The following is a 23098-nucleotide window of genomic DNA, read 5'->3' as shown; positions in this document are numbered from 1 at the left end:
TTTCCTCAAAGATCATGTGCATATTCTATTTGATTTATACCATAGTATTTCATTTGGGGGAGTGCTACTTGTAAATGGTGTGGTGTGGTGTGTGTGTGGTGTGGTGTGTGTGTGTTTAAGTACACTTCACACCCAGTACAGAGCCCAACATGGGGCTTGAACTTACGACCCTGAGAGCAAGACCTGAGCTGAGATCAAGAGTCTGATGCTTAACTGACTGATCCACCCAGGGGCCCCTCTTTTCCTTTTTTTTTTAAATGGTGTTGTGTTTTTTATTTCAAATTCCACTTGTTCCTTGTTGGTATGTAAGAAAATGATTAATTGTTGTATATTAATCTTGTATCCTGAAACACTGCCATAATCACTTACTGCAGGAGTTTTTGTTGTTTTGTTATAGATTCTTTCACATTTTCTATATACATGATCCTGTCATCTGAGGACAAAAACAGTTTTATTTCTTCCTTTTGAAGCTGTATACATTTTATTTCCTTTTCTTGCCTTATTACATTATCTAGACCTTCCAGTATAATATTGAAAAGCAATGGTAGGAGAAGATAAACTTGCCTAATTCCTTATCTTAGTGGGAAAGATTCAAGTTTCTCACCATTAAGTATGATGTTAGCATTAGGGTTTTTTGTGGGGGTGGGGGGTGGGGTGTTTAAATCAAGCTGAAGGAATCCCTCTCTAAAACTAATTTAGTAAGAGTTTTTATCACGAATGGGTATTGGATTTTGCCAAATACTTTTTCTGTATCGATATGATCACACGATTTTTCTTAGTTGGTTGATGTAATGGATTACATTAATTTTATTGTATTACATAGTTGATTTTTGTCTGTTGAGCCAGTCTTACCTACTTGGGATAAATGGCACTTGGTCATGCTATATAATTTTTATGCATTTTTGAATTTAATTTGCTAATATTTTGTTAAGGATTTTTGTGTAAGAGATATTGGTATATGTTCATGACAGACATTGGTCTGTAGTTTCCTTATAATGTCTTTATCTGGTTTTGGTTTTAGGGTAATGCCTGCCTCATAGAATGAGTTAGGATGTACCTCTCAGATTCTATCTTCTGAAAAAGATTGCGGAGAGTTGGTATAATTTCTTTTTTAAGTAGTTGGTGCTTTCTGTTTGGAAGATTATTAATTATTGATTCACATTCTTTAATAAATGTAGGCTTCCCCTCCCCTCTCTTTTTAAGCAGTGCACTCTTCTTTTTTCCCCAAATAAAGTCTTTCTAAGTGGGCAGACAGGCTAGGGCAGAACTACCTGGGCTGAGATTGGGGGAGGACACCTAAAATTTTTTCTGGTCATCTTCCCTTTCCACCTTCTTTTTCATGACCCCCTCCCCTTAACTCGGATGACACCATAGAATCCTGTTGCTCTAAGGAACACAGCTGAGATACCACTGGTCTAAAGGTCAGCATAACTGAAAGGAGTGCACGATGCTCTGATTCCCACTCAAAGACCCTGACAGCTGTGGACGAGCCTGGAGACTCCCCTGCACCTCAGTTCTGTCCCCTAACTGGCACTCTCAAGCCCTGTCTCACAAGATGTGGTAAGGATAAGAGACTAAGATGGATGCAAAGGTCCATATATCTTTGGAAGAATTTTGGGACACAGTTATTTCAGGCTGAAAAGATCCAGGTTATGTTTTGTTTTGTTTTGTTTTTAGTGTAGTGACTGTAGTAATCAGTTTATTACACAGATTAATCATTCTTTTTAAAAATTTGTTAATATTTATTTTCAAAAGAGCGAGAGAGACAGAGCATGAGCAGAGGAAGGGCAGAGAGAGAGAGAGGCAGACACAGAATCTGCAGCAGGCTCCAGGCTCCAAGCTCTGTCAGCACAGAGCCCACGGAGGGCTCAAACCCATGAACCGGGAGATCATGACCTGAGCTGAAGACAGACGCTTAACTGACTGAGCCACCCAGCTGCCCCAAGATTAATCATCCTTGAGCATACAAGCTCCAGGGGAGCAATTGGGTCTTTAAATATACGCAAGTATTTCCATCAAATGAATTTTCACTCTTACATCCACATAGACCTAAGCAGTTAAAAACACAAGAAAAGTAAGAGCTATTAGCTATGTATTAACTGAGAAACCACATACAAACTAAAGAATGTGGAAGACAGGAAGGGGATAAAAGGACAAAGGTTTAAGGGTGGGGAAGTGCAAAAGATGTGGGAACAAAGGCCATGACACTTTAGATGCTAATAGCTCCAATCCATCTGAATGTTGGCCAGTTAAACTTAGACCTTAAAATGCAGGATGTGAATGGATTTTAATCTGTTTGGTCATTACTTTCACCTAAGATGGGGGTCCTTCGAAATAAAATGAATACAGAAACAGCTTCATGTTCTTCACCTTGCTTGAGAAGATCCAGGTTTAATGCTTTAATGCACACTGCTGGTGGGAGTGGAAACTTGTGCAACACTGTGGAGAGCACTTTGGTAGTATGGGGTCAAGCTGAATCTGCAACTGACCCTCTGACCTGACGATGACACTTTATTTTATATATTTATTTACTTTAAGAGAGAGAGAGACAGAGAAAGGGAAAGCACGAGTGGGGGAGGGGCAAAGAGGGAAAGAGTGAGAGAGAGAGAGAGAGAGAGAGAGAGAGAGAGAGAGAGAGAATCCCAAGCAGGCTCCATGCTGTCAGCACAGAGCCCAATGCGGGGCTTGAACCTCTGAACAGGGAGATCATGACCTGAGCCAAAGCTGGATGCTTAACCGACTGAGCCACCCAGGCACCTAAGTTTATAAGTACATATAGGTAATAAATTATAAAAACATGGACTAGAAGGGACACGTACATACCAAGTTCATAATAATGGGCAGGGGAGGTGTCCTAGGTAAGAGAACGCAGGGATTAGGGTTGCCACACACACACACACACACGCACACACACACACACACACTTATATGAATCTGATAACTTTTCTCAACTTTGGTGACTACATCGTTATATTTATATAGTTCTTTGTATTTTCTACATGTAAAGTTTTTTTTAAAAAGTAAAATGCATTTATTTCCATCTTGCTAAAATCCACTTATCAAACAATTCTATAGAACTTACTATGTATGGCTTTGCAAATATTAATACTTCAAACCTCATAATAATCTGAAGAGGTGCTATTTTAAAAGGGAGGAAAGGGATGCACAGAGAGGGCAAGCTACTCACCTAGGATAAAACAGGGAGTGACAGAGCTGGGCTTCAGATCCAGGTAGCTGGGCACCACTGTGCATGCTCTCAAGGACCCTCCACCTGTTAATCTGTGACCCGCAGTCCCTCATTAGGGTCCCCTGTGTCCTCCCCATACTGCCCATTGACTTGTCTTTCCTTACTTTGTTTTAAGCTGTGTATGAGATCTGGATTCACACCTCTCTCATTACTCCAGCCCAGTCCCTGGCCCATCACAAATAAACAGCAAATGTTGTTGATCAAATGAATGGATGAATGAGTTGCCTGAGGTTCCTGGAAGCATCTCCATGCAAATGCCATGCACAGGGCCATTGTCTTTGAGTCCTCCACTGCGTTTGATGCCATCCAGGGTGCTGGCACTGGGCATTATAGGAAATGAGCCCATTAGTAGAAAAATTGAAAAAAAGAAATTAAAACAATATGGGATTTTTATTCTTAGGGGGTCACCTTACTCTCTCTGCCTGTGGGTGTTTTGTTCAGAGAAAATTGTAGAATTTTAGGAAACAGCTGGGTCTCCTCACAAATCCATCTTTTTTCTCCAAATATTCCCACTCACTTCTGGTTTCAATTTAAATGTCTTTTCTTCTGAGAAGCCTTCTCTGGCTACCCTGTTCCCTCTTTGCTGGTGTTCTGTCTCATATTACCCTTTTCTGTATCAAACTTACTGCAACTTATATATATTTTTTGTGAATTCATTCTTTCCAGTGTCTCTGTGCCCCGGGAGACTGAAAACTCCGAGAGGTCAAAGATCACACTTGTTTTGTGCACACCTTGTCTCCAGTACCTGGCACAATGCTTTCTACACAGTAAGTGCTCATTTATCATCATTGAATGAACGCTGTTGCCAATTGCAGTGGCTTAACTGAAAGATGTGCTATAGGGGTTTCAAAATTTTTTTTCAGAATGCTTTATACTAAGCGAAATTGTTCAGAATTTCTTCTATAAGCCAACTCATTACCCTGATTAAATTGAGGGGTGATGGGGAACATCGGCTTGTCCCACCTTCTCCTTGACGCCCCCAACAGGATCCCTGAGGGACCTCACAGACTGCCCCTTGGCCAGCTTTTCTGAGCTCCCCACAACTTGCAACTGCCAGAAGGGTCTTGTCACCAAGGGAGCCCCTCTTTGAAGATTGAAACACAGATGATCCAGCCTCTTCTCCCAGCTCCTTCCTCAGCGTTGTGGGGTACTTTGCTAATAGAGCCATAAATTCCCCCTCTAAATGAGCATCCTGATTTGATTTGCTCTTCAGATGACCCCTTCCTGGGGAAAATATTATGCTTTCCCTGAGTTATGGCAGAGACTCCAGTGGGTAGCTGTGTTGTGTCCTGCCTCTGCCATCTGATAGTCTGATTCCTCTCCAATTTATGAGCTTGTTAGTTCCCCAGCCAGCTCCTACCTCATTGCGGCTGACCCACTAATGCTGTTTGCCTGTGTCATCTTGCTCAGACAAACGCAGGCGTCCCCACTGAGGAGACAGCCGCCCTAGCCCAGTCACCTCATTGACTGATGCTGGCTGACTCCATCGACCTGGAGCAGGAAGGACAGAGTATCAGGTTGTAGGACAGGCACAACTCCTACAGGCACTGAAGCTCTCGTTGTTGGCTTGAGCATGGCAGGGGTGCCCAATTTCCTTGTTTCTAAATGCTTCCTTGCAGGGAATCCTTGTGGTAACTTCTATTTTTCAAAGGCATGGGCCACTGCCTGCCCTTAGCCCCTTCTTCCTGCTGGGGTTCACGACTCCCTAAGTTCTCCTTCTGGAATGCGTGCTCATACATTCCATCGCAGGTCTGGGGCAATTCCCGTGCTTTGACTCTGACTCTAGGAGTGAAATAGAACTGGGCATCCTTTTTATGCGCCTCCATTTCCTGGCCTCTGCAATGGGAACAATAGTAGATCTCAGACCATTTTTCATCTTGTTACCTTGGGCAGAAAAAGAAACACACACACACCCATACCACCCACATAGACATTTTGCATGTCATGTCAAGGAGTTGATGGTAGCTATGGAGTCTCCCCACTAGCCCCAAGTTAACATTTCACGGGCTAGACAAAAATTGGAAACCTAAATGTCCATTGGTTGGTAACTGGAAAGGCAAAATGTGATGTATCCATATGGTGGAATCCTAGTCAACAATAAAAAGAGACAATCTACAGGTACATGGATGAACTGCAAAAATACTATGCTCAGGGGGTGCCTGGGTGGCTCAGCTGGTTATGTGCCAGACTCTTGATTTCAGATCAGGTCAAGAGCTGAGTTTATGAGTTCTATCCCTGCATCGGGCTCTGCGCTAACAGTGTGGAGACTGCTTGGGATTCTCTCTCCCTCTCTGCCCCTCCCCCACTTGCACACACATGCATATGTTCTCTCTCTCTCTCTAAATAAACATTAAAAAAGCACATGCTCAGGGAAAGAGGCTGGATACAAGAGACCACATATTGTATGGTCCATTTATATGAAGTATTTAGAAAAGGCAAAGCTATATGAACAGAAGATAGATTAGAGGTTGCCTGGGGATGGGGATGGGGGATGGGGACGGGAAGTAACAGCAAATATGCACGAGGGATCGTGTTGAGGGGATGAAATGTTTTAAAACCGATTTATGGCGATGGCTGCATAAGTTGGTTTAAAAAAACGTGTATATGTCTCTCACGGGGCTCTGGGGGGGCTACACAAGATGCAGGCAGGGAAGGATTTAGCAGTGAAGGGTCCTGAGGTCTGTAAGTTCTTTCAAGTGGTTCAGCCTTTGTCCACGACATTGTCAGTATCTATGCCTATATTTAAATCTGTATCCATTTCCCAGGGCTGCTACAGCAAATGGCCACCAACTGGGTGGCTTGAAACAACAGAAGTCTATTCTCTCAGTTATGGAGGCCAGAAGTCCCAAATCAAGATGTGGGCAGGGCCACTCCTGGTCTGAGGCTCTCTAGGAGAGTCCTTCCTTGCCTCTTCCACTTCCCATATTCCCGGCTTTCCTCGGCTTATCACCCAGATCTCTGCTTCCATTTTCACACTGTCTCTCCTCTTCTGTCTGCATGTCTCTTATGAGGACACTTGTCATTGGACTTAGGGTCTGAATTACCCAGGTTGATCACCTTAGCTTGCATTCCTGAATTAAGGGGCACCGGGGTGGCTCAGTCACTTAGGCATCCAACTTCAGATCAGGTCATGATCTCTCTGTGGGTTCGAGCCCGCATTGGGGTCTCTACTGTCAGTGCGGAGCCTGCTTGGGATCTTCTGTCCTCCACCTCTCTCTACCCCTCCCCTCCTTGTGAGCCCTCTCTCTGTCTCTCTCAAAAATAAATATTAAAAAATAAAGATCCTGAATTTAATCTGCAAAGACTTCTTTTTTTTCTTACTTTTTTATTTATGTACTTATTTTTAATTTAATTTATTTTTAAATGCACATCCACGTTAGTTAGTATATAGTGCAACAATGAGTTCGGGAGTTGATTCCTTAATGCCCCTTACCCATTTAGCCCATCCCACCTCCCACACCCCCTCCAGTAACCCTCATTTGTTCTCCATATTTGTCTCTTCTGTTTTGTCCCCCTCCCTGTTTTTATGTTGTTTTTGCTTCCCTTCCCTTAAGTTCATCTGTTTTGTATCTTAAATTCGTCATATGAAGTCATAAGATATTTGTCTTTCTCTGACTGACTAATTTCGCTAGCATAATACCCTCCAGTTCTATCCATGTAGTTGCAAATGGCAAGATTTCATTCTTTTTGATTGCCAAGTAATACTCCATTGCACATATATACCACATCTTCTTTATCCATTCATCCATCGATGGACATTTAGGCTCTTTCCATACTTTGGCTATTGTTGATAGTGCCACTGTAAACATTGGGGTACATGTCCCCCTTCGATATACCACACCTGTGTCCCTTGGATAAATACCTAGTAGTGCCATTGCTGGGGTAGGGTAGTTCTAGTTTTAATTTTTCGAGGAACCTCCACACTGCTTTCCAGAGTGTCTACACCAGTTTGCATTCCCACCAGCAGTGCCAAAGAGATCCTCTTTCTCTGCATCCTTGCCAACATCTGTTGTTGCCTGAGATGTTAATGTTAGCCATTCTGACGGGTGTGAGGTGGTATCTCATTGTGGTTTTGATTTGTATTACCCTGATGCTGAGTAATGTTGAGCATTCTTTCATGTTTCTGTTAGCCATCTGGATGTCTTCTTTGGAGAAGTGTCTATTCATGTCTTTTGCCCATTTCTTCACTGGATAATTCATTTTTTGGGGTGTTGAGTTTTATAAGTTCTTTATAGATTTTGGATACTAACCCTTTATCTGATATGTCATTTGCAAATATCTTTTCCTTTTCTGTCGGTTGCCTTTTAGTTTTGCTGATTGTTTCCTTTGTTGTGCAGAAGCTTTTTACTTTGACGAGGTCCCAGTAGTTCACTTTTGCTTTTATTTCCCTTGCCTCCAGAGACATGTTGAGTAAGAAGTTGCTGTGGCCAAGATCAAAGAGGTTTTTGTCTGCTTTCTCCTCGAGGATTTTGATGGCTTCCTGTCTTACATTTAGGTCTTTCATCCATGTTGAGTTTATTTTTGTGTCTGGTGTAAGAAGGTGGTCCAGGTTCATTCTTGTGCATGTCGCTGTCCAGTTTTCCCAGCACCACTTGCTGCAGAGACTGTCTTTATTCCATTGGATATTCTTTCCTGCTTTGTCAAAAATTAGTTGGCCAAGACTTCTTTTCTAGATGAGGTAACATTCACAGGTTGAAGGGATTTGATATGCATATATTTTTAGGAGGAGACCATCATCGTATCTATCTGCATCATCTATATCTGTACATGTATCATCAATATATCTGTATCATTAGATCTTTATACATCTCTATCTATATACAATCTATAAATTGACAAAAAAACAAGTATGTCAAAATGTGAGGAGTTGCTGATCTCTGTTGCAGGTACATAGGTGCTCCTTGTACAGGCATACAGCTCTAAAAATGCTGTGTTTTTTATTTCAAATGTTTCTAGATTTTGGAAAGGCATTCAAGTGCAACTGTATGTTGTATCACACCTTTAACAAAAGTCTGGAGAGTACACCATAATATAACATATTAATATGCCTGCAACAATATGTTTGAATATTCACACTAAGTGGGTTAAATCGAGACACCATTTCATGCTTACTCAGGTCAGCTTTCTTACCAAATGAGTTTTAGCACCAGATGCATGATAAACTTCTGGACTTCAGAGATCTTTGAATTTGAAAATTATGGAGAAGAGAGTGGGTACCTGTGTTATTCTTTCTCCTTTTTTGTATGTTTGAACATTTTTGTAATGAAACATTTTGAAAAATAAGCCCGTGCATGTAACGTGCTTTGCTGAGTGCCTGGCACATAGTAAGAACTCCAAAAATATGACAGTTACAATTAATTTCACAAGGATTATTCTTTTAGACGTGTTACAAGTCAGGCAGTTAGGAACTATTCAAGGTTTTGATGTGAGGGAATGACATGGCCAGGGGACAGAGAATCTAGAAAGATCCCTGTGGCATGACATGACAGGGATGGGGCAGAGACCAGAGGGAGGCTGGTTAGGAGGCTGTTATACACGTCCAGGAAAGAGATGATGAGGTCCTGAAGCAGAAGAGAAGAAGAAAGCTGGAATTAACCTGACAGAGCCTGGTGAGCATTCTGGGAGAGCAGGATGGATTCTTGTCAGCCTCCCTGATATGCTGAGTGACAGCAGAAGAGACATACAGGGTGCTGCTCTGTGCATTTAGGAGAGAAAATACACATCAGTCAATCCTGGAATGAGCCAAGTGGGAATTTCTTGGCTGACTCAAGCCTCCCGATCTGGACAAGGCCTTAGCAGCAAGAGCAACATTTTTGATTGTCGGGGTTAATTTGAGGCAGAGGGCTTGCTGGTCGGATCCATTTGGGCACAGAGCACAGACCAGTGGGACTTCCTGTGCAGAAGTAGGTTCCCTGGAGACTTTTCTCCTTTTAGACCGGCAGATGCCTAAGGGCAAAGGCAGGGCTTCTCACCATAGGCCATGAGTTAGAATCACTTGGGGGAAGACTTTAAAACAACTCCCCATCCTAGATCAAGTACATCAGAATCTCTGAGGGAGGGCCCTGGCATTGTATTTTTAAGAAGCTCTTCCAGGTGATTCTAAGATGCAGCAAGGGTGGAGACCACTGGGTTAAGTGATGCGGGAGCCCAACCCAGAAAATGCCACAAGCCTGAGTTGTCTCAGTCAGTGTGCAAAGGGTGGCAGGTTGGGCAAATATTTGAAAAGTGGCAGGGAGGGAGGGAGAGAGAGAAGAGTAACACAGATTGGGTGGTTAAAAAAAACAAGCAGGAAAGCAACACCATAAACGGTCTACACGGTGGGCATGACGAGAGCCATCCCCAAGCTGTTGTCCGAACCTCAGGCGCGATGGAGGACAGAGGACCAGGAAGAGGACACACCAAGAGTAAGGCAGTCCGCAGTGGGATCACAAGACTTCCTTAACACACGCCACGTGTATTCCAGATGTGGGATTAAGACGATGGCGATATGACAAGGGGAGAAAAGTGCCAAGAATGACTCTCTGGGGAATCATGGCCTTCACAAAACCTCACGCATCCCCAGGGGCTCCCAGTGTAGACAGCTGTCAAAGAGCAGGGTCCGTGTCTTCGCACTTCCCATGAGGCCCTGGCAGCTTTGTATTATTTCCTTTAAGCTGGTTTGATTGTTTAGAAAGGCCATCTTTATTTTAGAAGAACTTGAAAAATACAGAGAGGCAGGTACAGAACAAGACCAAAGCTACATTCACTGATCCCTCATAAGCCCATCGCAGAATCCGTGTCTATGAATTTCTTCCCCATTGTCTGTCTTCTGCTTGGAATGTGTACTTTTTCTTTTTAGACACAAAGAGGAGCGTATTAGATCCAGTTTTATAATTTTATTCATTTAACAATGGATGTGGAACATTTTTCCTCTGTCAAAAAAAAAAAAAATCCCATACAAACCTTTTTGATAGCTCCCTAACATTTCATTGTATGCGTGTTTCAACACTACTCAATTTGCCATTTAAGAAGCAATATAGGGGATTTCTGGGGTTTTACTTCTAATTGTCACTGCAGTAACATCGTGGGACATGCATCTTCCTGCAGTTAGCTGGTTTTTGCCTTGGGATAAATTGGTCCAAGTGGAATTCCTGTGATAGAGGGCAGGTGCACACGCAGGTCTTCTAGTATCCAGCACCAAATGACCGTGTGGTTGGTCCTCCCCTGAACCGACCAATTCAAACTACTTCAACCACTTTAAGCACTTCCTGCCCTGAAGGCACATACTCCAAGCAGCAAATTCGCAAAGGCGGCTCTTGCGTCAGCTCAAAGCATACAATTCCTTTGATGTGAATGTTCTGCTCTGCACTGTGCGGTCTAAATCATCACAGACAATTTGTTTTGTAATCAGCAGACCTAGTAAAGGGAACTTCCTAGAAATTAATCAACTGAGGAAGGACTGCAGAGGTCTGGTTTGGCTTAGGTTTCATTTGGTTTGGGGAGGTTGTTTTGGCTATGGACTACCTGGCTGAAAGTGAAATTTTAGGGGCGCCTGAGTGGGCTCCGTCGGTTAAGTGTCCGACTCTTGATCTCTGCTCGGGTCACGAGCTCGCAGTTCATGCGTTCGGGTCCTGCATCAAGCTCTCTGCTTTCAGTGCTGAGTCTGCTTTAGATCCTCTGTCCCCACCTCTGTGCCTTTCTCCCTCCTACCCACCATCTCTCTCTTTCTCTCTCTCTCAAAAATAGATTAAAACATTTATTTAAAAAATAATAAAATAAAAAGTGAAATTTCTAGAACTTTTTCCCAAGCCCCTCACTCCCCTGAACTTCACATCTTTTGGCCTCGGGTTTTCGCCATTTGAGGTCCAGCTCAGGGTCATAATCTTCCTAACAAAACTTTATTCTCCTGCCCTCAGAGAGAAACGTTAGTGCACTACGTGTTTTTCCCCACTTGGAGTTTCCTTCAGGTAGGATTGCCAGATTTAGTAAATAAAAATACAGGATGCCCAGTTCAACTTGAGTTTCAGGGATTCTGCCCATTCCTGAACATGTCTATTCCAATTGTGCATTCTAGCCGTGGAGAAATGAAACCACTGGCTGGGTCCAGGGACCCGCAGGATTCACTGTGAAAAGGAGGTGAGCTCCCGACTGATTGCCTGACCTCCATAAGCCTCTACTCTGACTAGTGGATCATAGTGAGGTCTTGTTTCCCCTGGAATTAGTGTCAGTCACAGCCAGTCCCCAAAAGGTCTGATGCTTGCCTTTTCCCCCATGCACAGTCAGTCTGGTATAAGGTCATAGGTCTCTCTGGGGAAGACCGAGAGACAGATCAACAGTACAAACTGGGGGCAGGGCAGTGTGCAAGCTTCCCTTGCATTCAAAGGTTCCCGGGTTCTGTCAGCTGGCTCAAGTCTGGGAGTTGACTGAGGGGCCATCACACTCTGTTTTGGTGATTCAACTTAGACTTCTTTTCACTTGACCTAAACTCTTCTGTTTCTACAGATCAAGTAAGAATTTAGTAGACTGTGCCTGTATTTATTTTCCAGCGGCACTGTGATCAGCTGGCCAGCCCTGTAAGTCTGCGTGTCTGACAGTTCTGAGGACCGTTTTGACTCCACTGTCCCTTACTGTAACCACACCCACCTTGCCTTTGCTGATGAAGAGCCGCCACTGGGCCCCGACACCCCAGGATCCCGTTGTCCCCGCTGCACTTAGAAATCCCCCACTTAGCTGCATTTCCCACCGTAATTTCTGATGTACAGAGAAGGACGACCACAAATCTCTGTAAGGATGCTGGGGCTCCCCTCACTGATTTATTTCTCACAGTTGTGGTGACCCTCCCGAGGCAGATGAGCAAGTCTTCCACGATAAATCCACTCTGGCGTTCCAGTCTCCCTAAGCCCTGGGCCTTGGACACCTCCCTCTGCCTTCCTCTGCAGCACACGGTCAGTGCGCTGGCGTCCCAGCTTTGTCTGCCGTGGGCCGCCTCCTGCTCCAGCCAGCCGACCAAGCAAACCATTAGAGCTCGCCCTTTCCCTTCCTTCCTTCCTTCCTTCCTTCCTTCCTTCCTTCCTTCCTTCCTTCCTTCCTTCCTTCCTCTCTCTCTCTTTCTTTCTCTTTCTTTCTTTCGAAGACTTGTATTTATTTTTTTAAGTCCTTATTTATTTTGAGAGAGAGAGAGAGAGAGCAAGGGAGGGACAGAGAGAGAGGGAGAGAGCGAGAATCCCAGGCAGGCTCTGCGCTGCCAGCTCAGAGCGCAATGCAGGTCTCGAACCCATGAACGCTGAGATTGTGACCTGAATGGAAAACCAAGAGTTGGATGTTCAACCAGCTGAGCCACCTAGGTGCCCCTAGAGCTCTTTCTAACCCTCTAAGCTGCAGAATCTCTACTCAGTGGGCTCAAATCAATACATTTGGGGAAAAGAAAAGAAAATTTGGGGAATTTATATTCCTTCCACTATTATCCCACAGCCTTAATATCTGTTCCCATGAAATCTGCCAGGTTTCTATGTATAAATTTTTAAAAGTCCTGTAGTTCTCTTGGAGTGTAGGGCTCCCTCATCCCCACCCCATGGGTCACAGTTTATACCTCCCCCCGTTTGGGACCTGCTCTGACCTGAGTGGTCATAGATCTAGAAGCCAACGGGGATGGTGAGGTCAGGTCTCAAAGAGAATCAGAAGTATATTGTAAAACAGCTACCTCGAGGGAGACTGTCACAGGTTCTTTAAGCAAAGCAGGGTTGACCTCCTCAGCCTAGTAGAGGTGGATGGGAACGGGAGAATGGACTGCTTGTCTGGCAAAGATTCTGCTCAATTTAGGGGCCCCAGTCCCAAGATTCACTGGGATCTGCTCATGTGCCCCCTTGCAATTCTCAGGATTCCAGTCCTGCCTAATCAGTGCCCTCACTTGAGCAGCAGACGCCCTGTGAGGTTATGAATTCAATTTGTATTAGAATTCATTGACTCTCGAGATGATTTCAGCAATCTCAGCCCTACAAGAGATGCAGGAGGTAAGAGTTTCTTTCAAGTAATTTATGAGTTTGAGCTGACTCTGAAGTCTAGAGCTCTTCTTTTCTTTTGCCACTTTGTCCAGCTCAGTTAGGAGCAAGCAGCCGATCTCACTTACACTCATCCGTGTGACTAAAGTGTTCTAAGGTATCAAATACGTGGGATCCCAGAAACTTGCCTTTTGTCAGCATTTGATGAGGAGTATCCAGTAGTTGCGACTTCTCCTAAGAAACAGTTAGTTGTTTATTTGAAATTCAAATTGAACTAGATGGCCTGTATTTGATCCGGCTACCCTACCTTAAGGAAATCTTGCCTTTCAAAAACCTACCTAAGTGCTATATTCTCTACAGATTGCCCCAGACAGAAATTACTTTGTATTATCGGTTGATTGATTTACATCATTTTTGACCACTTATAATGTGCCAGGCACTGCTCTAAGTGCTTTACATGGACTGACTCATTTAGGCCTGATCAGAACTCAGAGGTGGATATTATCCAGATTTTACAGATGGAAAAATTGAGCCCCAGAGAGAAGTGACTTGCCCTGTAGCTCATAGCTAAAAGGCAGTGGAGTTGGGATTTTACTCCGGACAGTCAGGGAGGGACCTGAGCTCCTATGGATGACTATGGATAATGTGATGCAACTCTGTGGAAGAATTACTGGAAACTTCTACTGGAAGCTTCCATGGAGCTCTGTGTGTGCATTTTCTAGGACCTTAATGCATTGCTGTCTGTCATACTACCAGTCTGTGAGATCGCTGACTGATACCAGAAATTATGTTTCATTGATCACCACAATGCCAGTGTCAGGAAATGTTTATTTAAAAACTTATACTTATTATTGGGGCACCTGGGTGGCTCGTCGGTTAAGCGTCCGACTTCGGCTCAGGTCATGATCTCACAGTCTGTGGGTTCGAGCCCCGCATCGGGCTCTGTGCTGACAGCTCAGAGCCTGGAGCCTGCTTCCGATTCTGTGTCTCCCTCTCTCTCTGGCCCTCCCCTGCTCATGTTCTGTCTCTCTCTGTCGCAAAAATAAATAAAAACATTAAAAAAATTAAAAAAAATAATAAGTTATACTTATTATTCAGCCTTAAAAAAGGAATGAATTTCTGACACGTGCTACAACATTGATGAACCCTGAAGGTGATAGATCTTATCAGACAGTAAGGCACAAAATAAGGTACAAAAGGACAAATAATACTCCATTTCTAGAATAACCAAATTCATAGAGACAGAAAGTACAATGGTGGTTGCCAGGGGCTGGGGGGAGGCACGAATCGGGAGTTGATATTCAATGGATAACACTTTTAACTTGGGGTGATGAAAAGTCCTGGACATGATTGGTGGTGAGGGTTGCACAACATTGCGGATGTATTTAGTGTCACAGAATGGTACTCTGGAAAATGGTTGAAATGGTAAAATTTATGCTACGTATATTTAACCACAAAAAAGTTACAGCCATTATGAAAACCAGTATGGAATTTTCTCAAAAAACTGAAAATAGAACTGCCCTATGTTCCAGCAATCCCACTTCTGAGTACAGTTCCAAAGGAGTTGAAATCAGGATCTTCAAGAGATACCTGCCCTCCCATGTCCACTGTAGCATTATTCACAGTAGCCAAAATTTGGAAACAATTCAGGTGTTGGTGGATGGATGGATGGATGGATGGATGGGTGGGTGGGTGGATGGTTAAAGGAAATGTGGTATTATACATACAACAATATTCTTCTGCCTAAAAAAGAAGGAAATCCTGCCATTTGCAACAACGTGGGTGAACCTGGTGGACCTTACACTAAGTGAAATAAGCCAGACACAGATAGACAAATACTGCGTGATCTCACTTACGTATGGAATCTAAAAAAAGTCAAAAGGATGGATGCAGAGAGAAAAACAGTGGTTACCAGGGGATGGGAGATGGGGAATATGGGGAGATGTTGGTCAAAGGGTACAAAGTTTCAGTTACGCAGGGTGAGTAAGCCATAGACATCTAACATACAGCATGGGGACTGTCATTAATAATACTGTATTGTTAGCTTAAAATATGCCCTCAAGTAGATCTTAACTATTCTCATAAAAAAATTGTAACTATGGGAGGTTATAGATGTGTTCATTACTTTGGTTGTGGTAATTATTTCACAGTGTATGTATATATCAAAACACCACGTTGTACACCTTAAATGTGTACAATTTTTGTCAATTATACTTCAATGAAGCTGAAAAAAAATTAGACCGAATCTACATTTATTTTTTGAGAGACATAGAGACACAAAGCACAAGTTGGGGAGGGGCAGAGAGAGAAGGAGACACAGAATCCAAAGCAGGCTCCAGACTCCGAGCTGTCAGCACAGAGCCTGACGTAGGGCTCAAACCCACAAACCATGAGATCATGACCTGAGCCGAAGTCAGATGTCCAACTGACTGAGCCACCTAGGCACCCCAAAATTAGACTGAATCTAGCACAGGAGGTTAGGGACCCAAGCTCAGAGCTCAGAGCTCAGGTTGATCTGATGGGGATGGTTGGTGGAGACTTGTCTGAGGCTGGTTGTGAAGAAAATCTAGCCTAAAGAGCACTTTGCCAGGTGATTTTCCTCCTGATTGCACAGTAAACAAAACAAAACAAAACAATAACCTGTGGGACGTTTTTAAGGCTACTTGATGCCCAGATTCTCACAGACCAATGAAATCAGAATATCTGGCATCATGTGTTTAAAACTTCCTATTGTGAAACATTTGAAACGTACACAAGGGTAATATAATACAGTTCCCATCCACCCATCACCCAAATTCAACATTTGTCAAGGTTTTAGCATTGGAATGTATCTTTTTTAAAGGTTAAAGGATGATCGAGCAGGCACGATGCCTGGCAAGTATAACCTGTTCAGCAAATTGAGCTACGATGATTACTTTTATTTTCCTTCTCATTATGAAGTTGGTCGCATAAGCATCTTGATTTTGAAATCGGAGGCCCTGAGTGGGAGGTGGTCCATCGATCTCGCTGGCAATGAATGGCCTCTACTTCATTACTGAGAGGGTTTTCTTCTTCTGTGAATCATCCTTGAAGCTTTCTTTTCTTCAAATCAAAAGAAATCAATTTGAACTAATAGTAACTAGATTTTTGAACTGCCATACTGCAGTGGAATCAGACAGTAAGGTAAAATGGAGAGAAGTAAGAAGCCTGGGGAATATGGAGAGGAGATGGAATTGTCTATCTGGAGAAAGTGCTTTTCAGCTAGAGATGTTCAGTTCTGGCACCGTACCTGCCCCCCACCTCCATTCCCCACCCAGGGCAGACATGACTAATCAATCAATGTGCTCTTTCCCACAGAAACCTAAAGCTGCATCAGAGTGCTTTTTAAGATGATACTTCAGACACCCACCAACAATCAATAAGAGACAGCATGAGAGGCAAGACCTATTTATTATTCCTTTTGTGCCCCTTTTTTGGTGCCTTCCATAAGCAATACTGTATACCAAGAAAGAAGAACCTTCTCAGAGAAAGAGAGACAACAAACTTTTGAACTTCTTCCAAATCTGCCACAGAAGACAAAGTCATCCCCATGGGATTATCACAGGGCCACGAGCCACCGGCCATACTAAGATACGGATTCTTAGAATCCTTCCAAAAACAGCAAAAGGAAAATTGCAAAACCGCAGGTCTGGCCTGCCTTGTGGCACCGTGTTGGCAATTAGCATGATATTAAAAGTGTCCTGATGCTCTTCTCCGTACAAAAGCTCAGCTTTGCTTCATGGTACCAAGTAGTTCTGAGGCTCAGATATGTATTTTTCTGTCTTTAAGTTGAAGCAGTAAGAAAAAGAAAGCAAGCTGGTAGCAGAGATTAGGGCGGAAGCTAGGGTATGTGGAGCGAGTCCCGGGAGGGGCTGAGGACGGCAGTAATACTAACAATAAAAACCTACCCCTGTTTTCTATCTGCCACGCCTTCTGCTTAGGTGAACGTTGTGGGTTTTCTCATTGCCTCCACACAAGCAACCCTCTGTCACAGGTACTATTTTTCTGCCTCCTCCCGATGAAAAGCCTTGAAGCTCAGGGAAACGGGACATGACTTGCTTCTGGTCCCACAAGTCACAAGCCAGGAAGCTATGGGATGTGAACCCAGATACGTCTGCTTCAAGATACCGTATTCTTGAAACTGTGTGATCCAGACCAGCAGAGCCACTCTTTCAGTGCGGAGAGACGGTGACCTGGAGTTTGAAGCACCTCTTAGGGCAAAGATTTCTTCATCTTTGTGTTTTCCTATTGCAGAGCACAATGGCCGGCACACAATCCGTTCACATTTGGTTGAATTGATATTTGGTACAATTGAGGCTTTCAAATTTAGCAGTGAATTCTGTTAGCAGAACGTTGTTGCTTCTTCTAAATCTTCTGTTGCTTGCGTCCTGGAGCCGTGATGGGTATTGTCGCAGTGGCCCTGTTGTTTGTACGATTGGCTCATGTGTTCCACACGTATTTATTTGCACCTACTGTGTGTTAGGCACTATATAGCTGGACAGCAGTGAACAAGACAGACCCAATCTCTCTGTTACCATGATAATGGTAACAGAAGATGGAATTAAGAACAGGTGTTCCAGAAGTACTTAAGGAGGGGCTTCTCAGCCAGATCTGGGGCTCACTCTGTTGAAGGAGGCATAGGGATGTCTGACACATCAAGTGCTAGCCACGTACCAGGTACAGATCTTAGAATGTTACATGGGTCGTCTTTTAAAAGCCTCTCATCCCTTGTCAATTCATGGAGCGAACCTTTCCCCACCAGTGTATGGGCAAGAGAATTCAAACCCAGAACGTTAAGTAGCTTGCCCAAGGTCATTGCAGTTAAGTGGCAGAGCTGGAGGCAAAGCCAGGCTGTGACTTTATTTCAACCCCTGTCCTAATCTGCTGCTCCGATATGTGTCCTAGTGACACCTGGAAAATGAGTTGGGGGTAGCTTGGAAAAAATAGGCGGAGAAGTTGTTTCAGATGACAGGAGGCAGCAGCTGTGAAGCCCAGACTGGACAATGCATCAGGTTCCGGGAGCTGGGAGCTGTCAGAACTGTGGGCGGTAGGGGGGACGTGAGACCCGAGGGGTGTGCTGGGCAGGAGTCCCATCTGAAAGGCTCTGTAAAACGCTGCATGGGTGTTTATCTTCTAACCCGCAGGCACTGGGGAGCCATCAGAGGGTTTCATCAGGGGAGTGATGTGATCAGATTTATCCTCTAAAACAATCGATCTGGCTAGAGCGCCTGGATGGCTCAGGCAGTTAAGCATCCAAATCCTAATCTCGGCTCAGGTCATGATCTCCTGGTTGGTGAGATCAAGCCCGACATTGGGCTCTATGCTGATGGTGCTGAGCCTGCTGGGGATTCTCTTTCATTTTCTCAGAATAAATAAATAAACTTTAAATGTTCACTCTGGCTATTGAGGAGGCTATTGAACAGAGAAGTAGGGTGGGAGTGATGTGGGAAACAAAGGCAGAAGGAAACGGCAGCTAGAACTCAATTTCCTTACAGCCTGCAGCCCATTGACAGATACTTGAGACCTACAGAGTAAAACTTTTCTCAGGGAACTCCCTGCTGTCTTAATGTTCATGTTTTGCTGGAGGGGCAACAACCCTAGCTTGACAAGAGCTAAGCCTCCAGTATCCTGGGAGGCTTCTTTAGCATATGAAAAAAAAAAAATCTCACTGGAAACTTCCCCTGGACTTTACTGCCCCCTAGCTCCAGAGTATACAACCAGTCTCTCCTCATGGTCGGGGCAGAACTTCCTGCCCACGGGGTCCTGTCCCCATGCTTTAACAAAATCACCTTTTTGCACAAATGACGTCTTCAAGAATACTTTCTTGGCCAACAGCTCTGGACCCTGTGAACCTCACTGTCACCCCAAACAACCTCATCAGGTGCTTGCCATGCAGGTAGGGACCATTAGGCAAGGCTGGGCTTAGAGCCTAGGGCACTTGCACAACCCTGAAAATATGTGTCTCCTTAAACTTTGTGCCCTAGGTACCCCCTGGTGTCACCCTAGCCTGATATGCCCCGATTCGAGAGACCCCCCCCCCGAAAACAAACCACCAGAGTCCAGAGCCAAAGCCAAGCGGCAAGGGTCGTTTATTGCAGGTTCGAACCCGGTCCTCTGCGCACTCGTCGCCGGTGACCAAAGTAGGGCAAACCAAACCCCCAAAAGACACAGGGAAGCTGGAAACTCACGGAGATGGAAAATCCCTTTGACCCCTTGGGTAATTATGCTCGTTGTTCACTGTTAGCTCTTATCATTACCCAGTTCTTTTTAGCCTTGACATCAGAAAGGATGGGAAATTTTATGAACTGGAAATCTTTTTAAGGCTAATAGTTCTTTTTTTGTTTTTAATTGGCAGTGGAGTGGGGGGAGGCAGGGGAGGGGGAGAAGAGTGGAGGGGGGTGAAGGATGGCATAGGATTAGATTTCAAAAAAACAAGTTTTTTTGGAGGAGCAGAGCCAAAGGATAAATAATGAAACAAATTCCAGCAGAGGGGAAAGAAGGCAAAAATGCTACCTTGAAATGAAAGATCCATTCTAAATGTGTTAACTGTGCGTTCTCAGCATTACTGCAGAGTATTTGAGGGCCTTTTGTGAAAGACACTGTTCACAAACTAGGCTTTAATCTGTAGCCACTTTTTATCCAAAAGGCCTTAGGAACCTGTGGGGTTTGCAGAGACTCAACCAACTTAAGCGCACTTTCAGGAGAAAGGACCATTGACGTGGCTCACTGTAAGCCCTGGGAAGTTCCTCAGAATTGTAAAGATTGAAGTGGTTTTGAAGCTGGTTTTAAATCTGCACATGACAAGAATAAGGAGCCCAGTACAACAGAATTTAAATAAACTACCTTCTGGAGGTGCTGACACTGAAGCACATGGGTCTGTAACTTGCAATTCTGAACTGGGGAAGCTTCCAGAATTTTTTTTTTTTTTAAATATGGGATCTGGGGCGTCCAGGTGGCACAGTTGGTTAGGTGTCTGACTTCAGCTCAGGTCATGCTCTCACGGTCTGTGGGTTCGAGCCCCGCGTAGGGCTCTGTGCTGAGAGCTCAGAGCCTGGAGCCTGCTTCGGATTCTGTGTCTCCCTCTCTCTCTGCCTCTCCCCAGTTGTGTTCTCTTTCTCTCAATAATAAATAAATACACTTAAAAAATTAAAGAAAAATACGGGACCTGATTTTACCTCTTCTGATTTGTTTTCATTCCTCTGGGCTGGGTACTGTGGCCGCCCCACCCACCCGATTGGACTAAACCTCAGTCAGGTACCCTCATGGCTGCACCACACACACATCTATCTGTGTTTTCCAACTCTACTCCTTGCTGGCTCTAAAGTCCTATCAATCTGGGTTTGAATCCAGCTCCAACCATCACGTAGCATCTCTGTGAATTAGAACAAGTTTCTCAATCTCCCCAAGTGTGAAATGGGGGATAATTATGGTACTGGTTTCCTGGGTTGCTGTAAGCCTTAATTTAATCATGAGATAGTGCGTGTCAAATGCTTAGAACCATCCCTGGCACATGCTCAGGGCTCAGTAAATGTTAGCGCTTAGTGTCATTAACTATTGGCTTTAACAAAATTAAAACAAAAAACAAAAACACAACCCCGAGGCTTCACTTTTGTAAATTAAATGACTACATATTATGAGCAATAAAATACTACCTTTTATTAATGCATGATAAGTAATTAAATATTAATAGATTCATGTCTATCAATGTACATTAAATGATTAGACTAATTACATTAGAAATATAGCTCTGATGATGAAGAATTATATACTAAACGATGAAATGGGTTGAAATGAAGTGAAACAAGTTAACACACATAAAACAGCTCAATACACGCGAAATGCTCAGTATACTAATAGTTTTTAAACATGATCATTCTTTCTTAATTCTTTTAAAATTTTATTTATTTTTAAAATTCGAGTATGTATCTATGTATCTCTATATAGATGTATAAATATGTGTATATTCGATTGCCGTTAAAGTACAGTGTTGTATTAGTTTCAAGCACACAATATAGTGGTTCAACAACTGTATACACCTCTCACTGCCATCACATTAAGTGTACTCTTAATCCCCTTCACCTCTTTCACCATCTCCCCCCCCACCCTGCCCCCCATCCACCTCTCCTCTGGCAACCATCACTTCTCTCTATTTAAGAGTGTGTTATGGGGCACCTCGGTGGCTCAGTCGTGTGAGTGTCCAACTTCAGCTCAGGTCATGATCTCACAGTTTCTGGGTTCGTGCCCTGTGTTGGGCTCTGTGCTGACAGCTCAGAGCCTGGAGCCTGCTTCGGATTCTGCGTCTCCCTCTCTCTTTCTGCCCTTCCCAGCTGGTGCTGTGTCTCTGAATCTCTCAAAAATAAATAAACATTAAAAAAAAGAGTCTTTTTGTTGTTGTTGTTGTTTGTCTCTCTTTCTTTGTTCATTTGTTTTTTTTTTTTTCTTAAATTCCACCTCGGGGTTAAACCATATGGGATTTGTCTTTCTCTGACTGACTTATGTCACTTAGCATTATACCTTCCAGATTCATCCATGTTGTTGCAAATGGCAGGATGTCATTCTTTTTTATGACTGAGTAATAGTCATTCTTCGTAATCCATTCTCTGTTGGTGGACACTTGGGCTGCTTCCATATCTTGGCTATTGTAAACAATGCTGCAGTAAACATAGGAGTGCCTGTCTCTTTTCAAATTAGTGTTTTCATATTCTTTGGGTAAATAGCCAGTGGTGGAATTACTGGATCATATGGTAATTCTGTTTTGAATTTTTGAGGAACCTCCACACTGTTCTCCAGAGTGGCTGCACCAGTTTGCTTTTCCACCGACAGCAACAGCGCGAGAGGTTCCCATTTCTTCACATCCTCATCAACACCTGTTGTTTCTTGTGTTGTTGAATTTAGCCATTCTGACAGGTGATATCTCAGCGTGGTTTTGATTTGCATTTCCCTGATGAGGAGCGATGTTGAGCATCTTTTCTCATGTGTCTGTTGGCCATCTGGATGTCTTCTTTGGAGAAATGTCTTAAACATGACCATTCTTGATCTATCTGGGGTGATCCTTCAAAATCACATCATTTGTGGGGAGGGGGTTATTCATCAAAGAAAAAAGTTAGCATTTCTTCATTTTAACAGTTTTACTTCAATTTATATTCTCTCTGTATCCTGAATCTAGTTATTCAGATTTTTTTCCTTAGCCGCTGATAGTCCCAGAGAGAGAGAAAAAGCAGAGGTAAGCTCAGGTTTCCCCCACCAGCGCAGGTGCAAATATGTGCCTAATTTTTTGAATAACTTAAAAAAAATTTTTTTTATTTCTATTTTTAAGTAATCTCTCTACCTAGTATGGTGCTTGAACTCACAACCTCGAGATCAAGAGCCACACGCTCCACCGACTGAGCCTCCCAGGTGCCCCTGGATAACTTTTTATTTTGCTCTAATTTTGAATTTAAAGAACTGTGGCAAGAATAACATAAAGAACTTTGATGATAACCTTTATCCAGGTTCATCTATTGTTTTTACATTTTGCTTCATTTGCTTATCATTCTCTATCTGTGTGTGTGCATACGTGTGCACATTTCTGAAGACTTTGAGGGTGCCTTTTTACCTCTCGATCCTTCTGTGTTTATTTCCTAAGGACAAGGTCATTCTTTTACAAAACCAAATGTCATTTATCAAGGTCAGGTACACTGATACACCTACTATTTCCTATGCCATATTTATATTCAAATTTCAAACTCTTTTTCTCCCCCCGTCTCCATCCAGAACCCAATCTAAGACCACAAATTGTATTTATAGGTCTTGTCTCTTTAATCTCCATTAATCTGGAACTGTTCCTGGTTCTTTCTTTGTGTTTCTTCACCTTGAC

The 23098-nt window shown here is 43.5% G+C and overlaps 1 long non-coding RNA gene across 4 annotated transcripts in view; it reads left to right on the top strand.

The window, feature by feature from the left end:
* The window catches only part of LOC106970553 (uncharacterized), a 238579-nt gene extending 221846 nt beyond the window's left edge, over positions 1-16733 (top strand). For all 4 annotated transcript variants that reach the window (XR_008294582.1, XR_008294580.1, XR_003415265.2 and 1 more), the window contains 2 exons: positions 3914-4014; positions 16561-16733. This is a non-coding gene — a long non-coding RNA (uncharacterized LOC106970553). The remainder of the gene's footprint in view (positions 1-3913; positions 4015-16560) is intronic.
* Positions 16734-23098: the final 6365 nt, after the last annotated feature.

This window comes from Acinonyx jubatus, chromosome E3, assembly GCF_027475565.1.
Source record: "Acinonyx jubatus isolate Ajub_Pintada_27869175 chromosome E3, VMU_Ajub_asm_v1.0, whole genome shotgun sequence".
NCBI lineage: Eukaryota > Metazoa > Chordata > Mammalia > Carnivora > Felidae > Acinonyx > Acinonyx jubatus.
The sequence above is the reverse complement of the archived record's forward strand: the minus strand, read 5'-3'. Positions and strand labels throughout refer to the sequence as shown.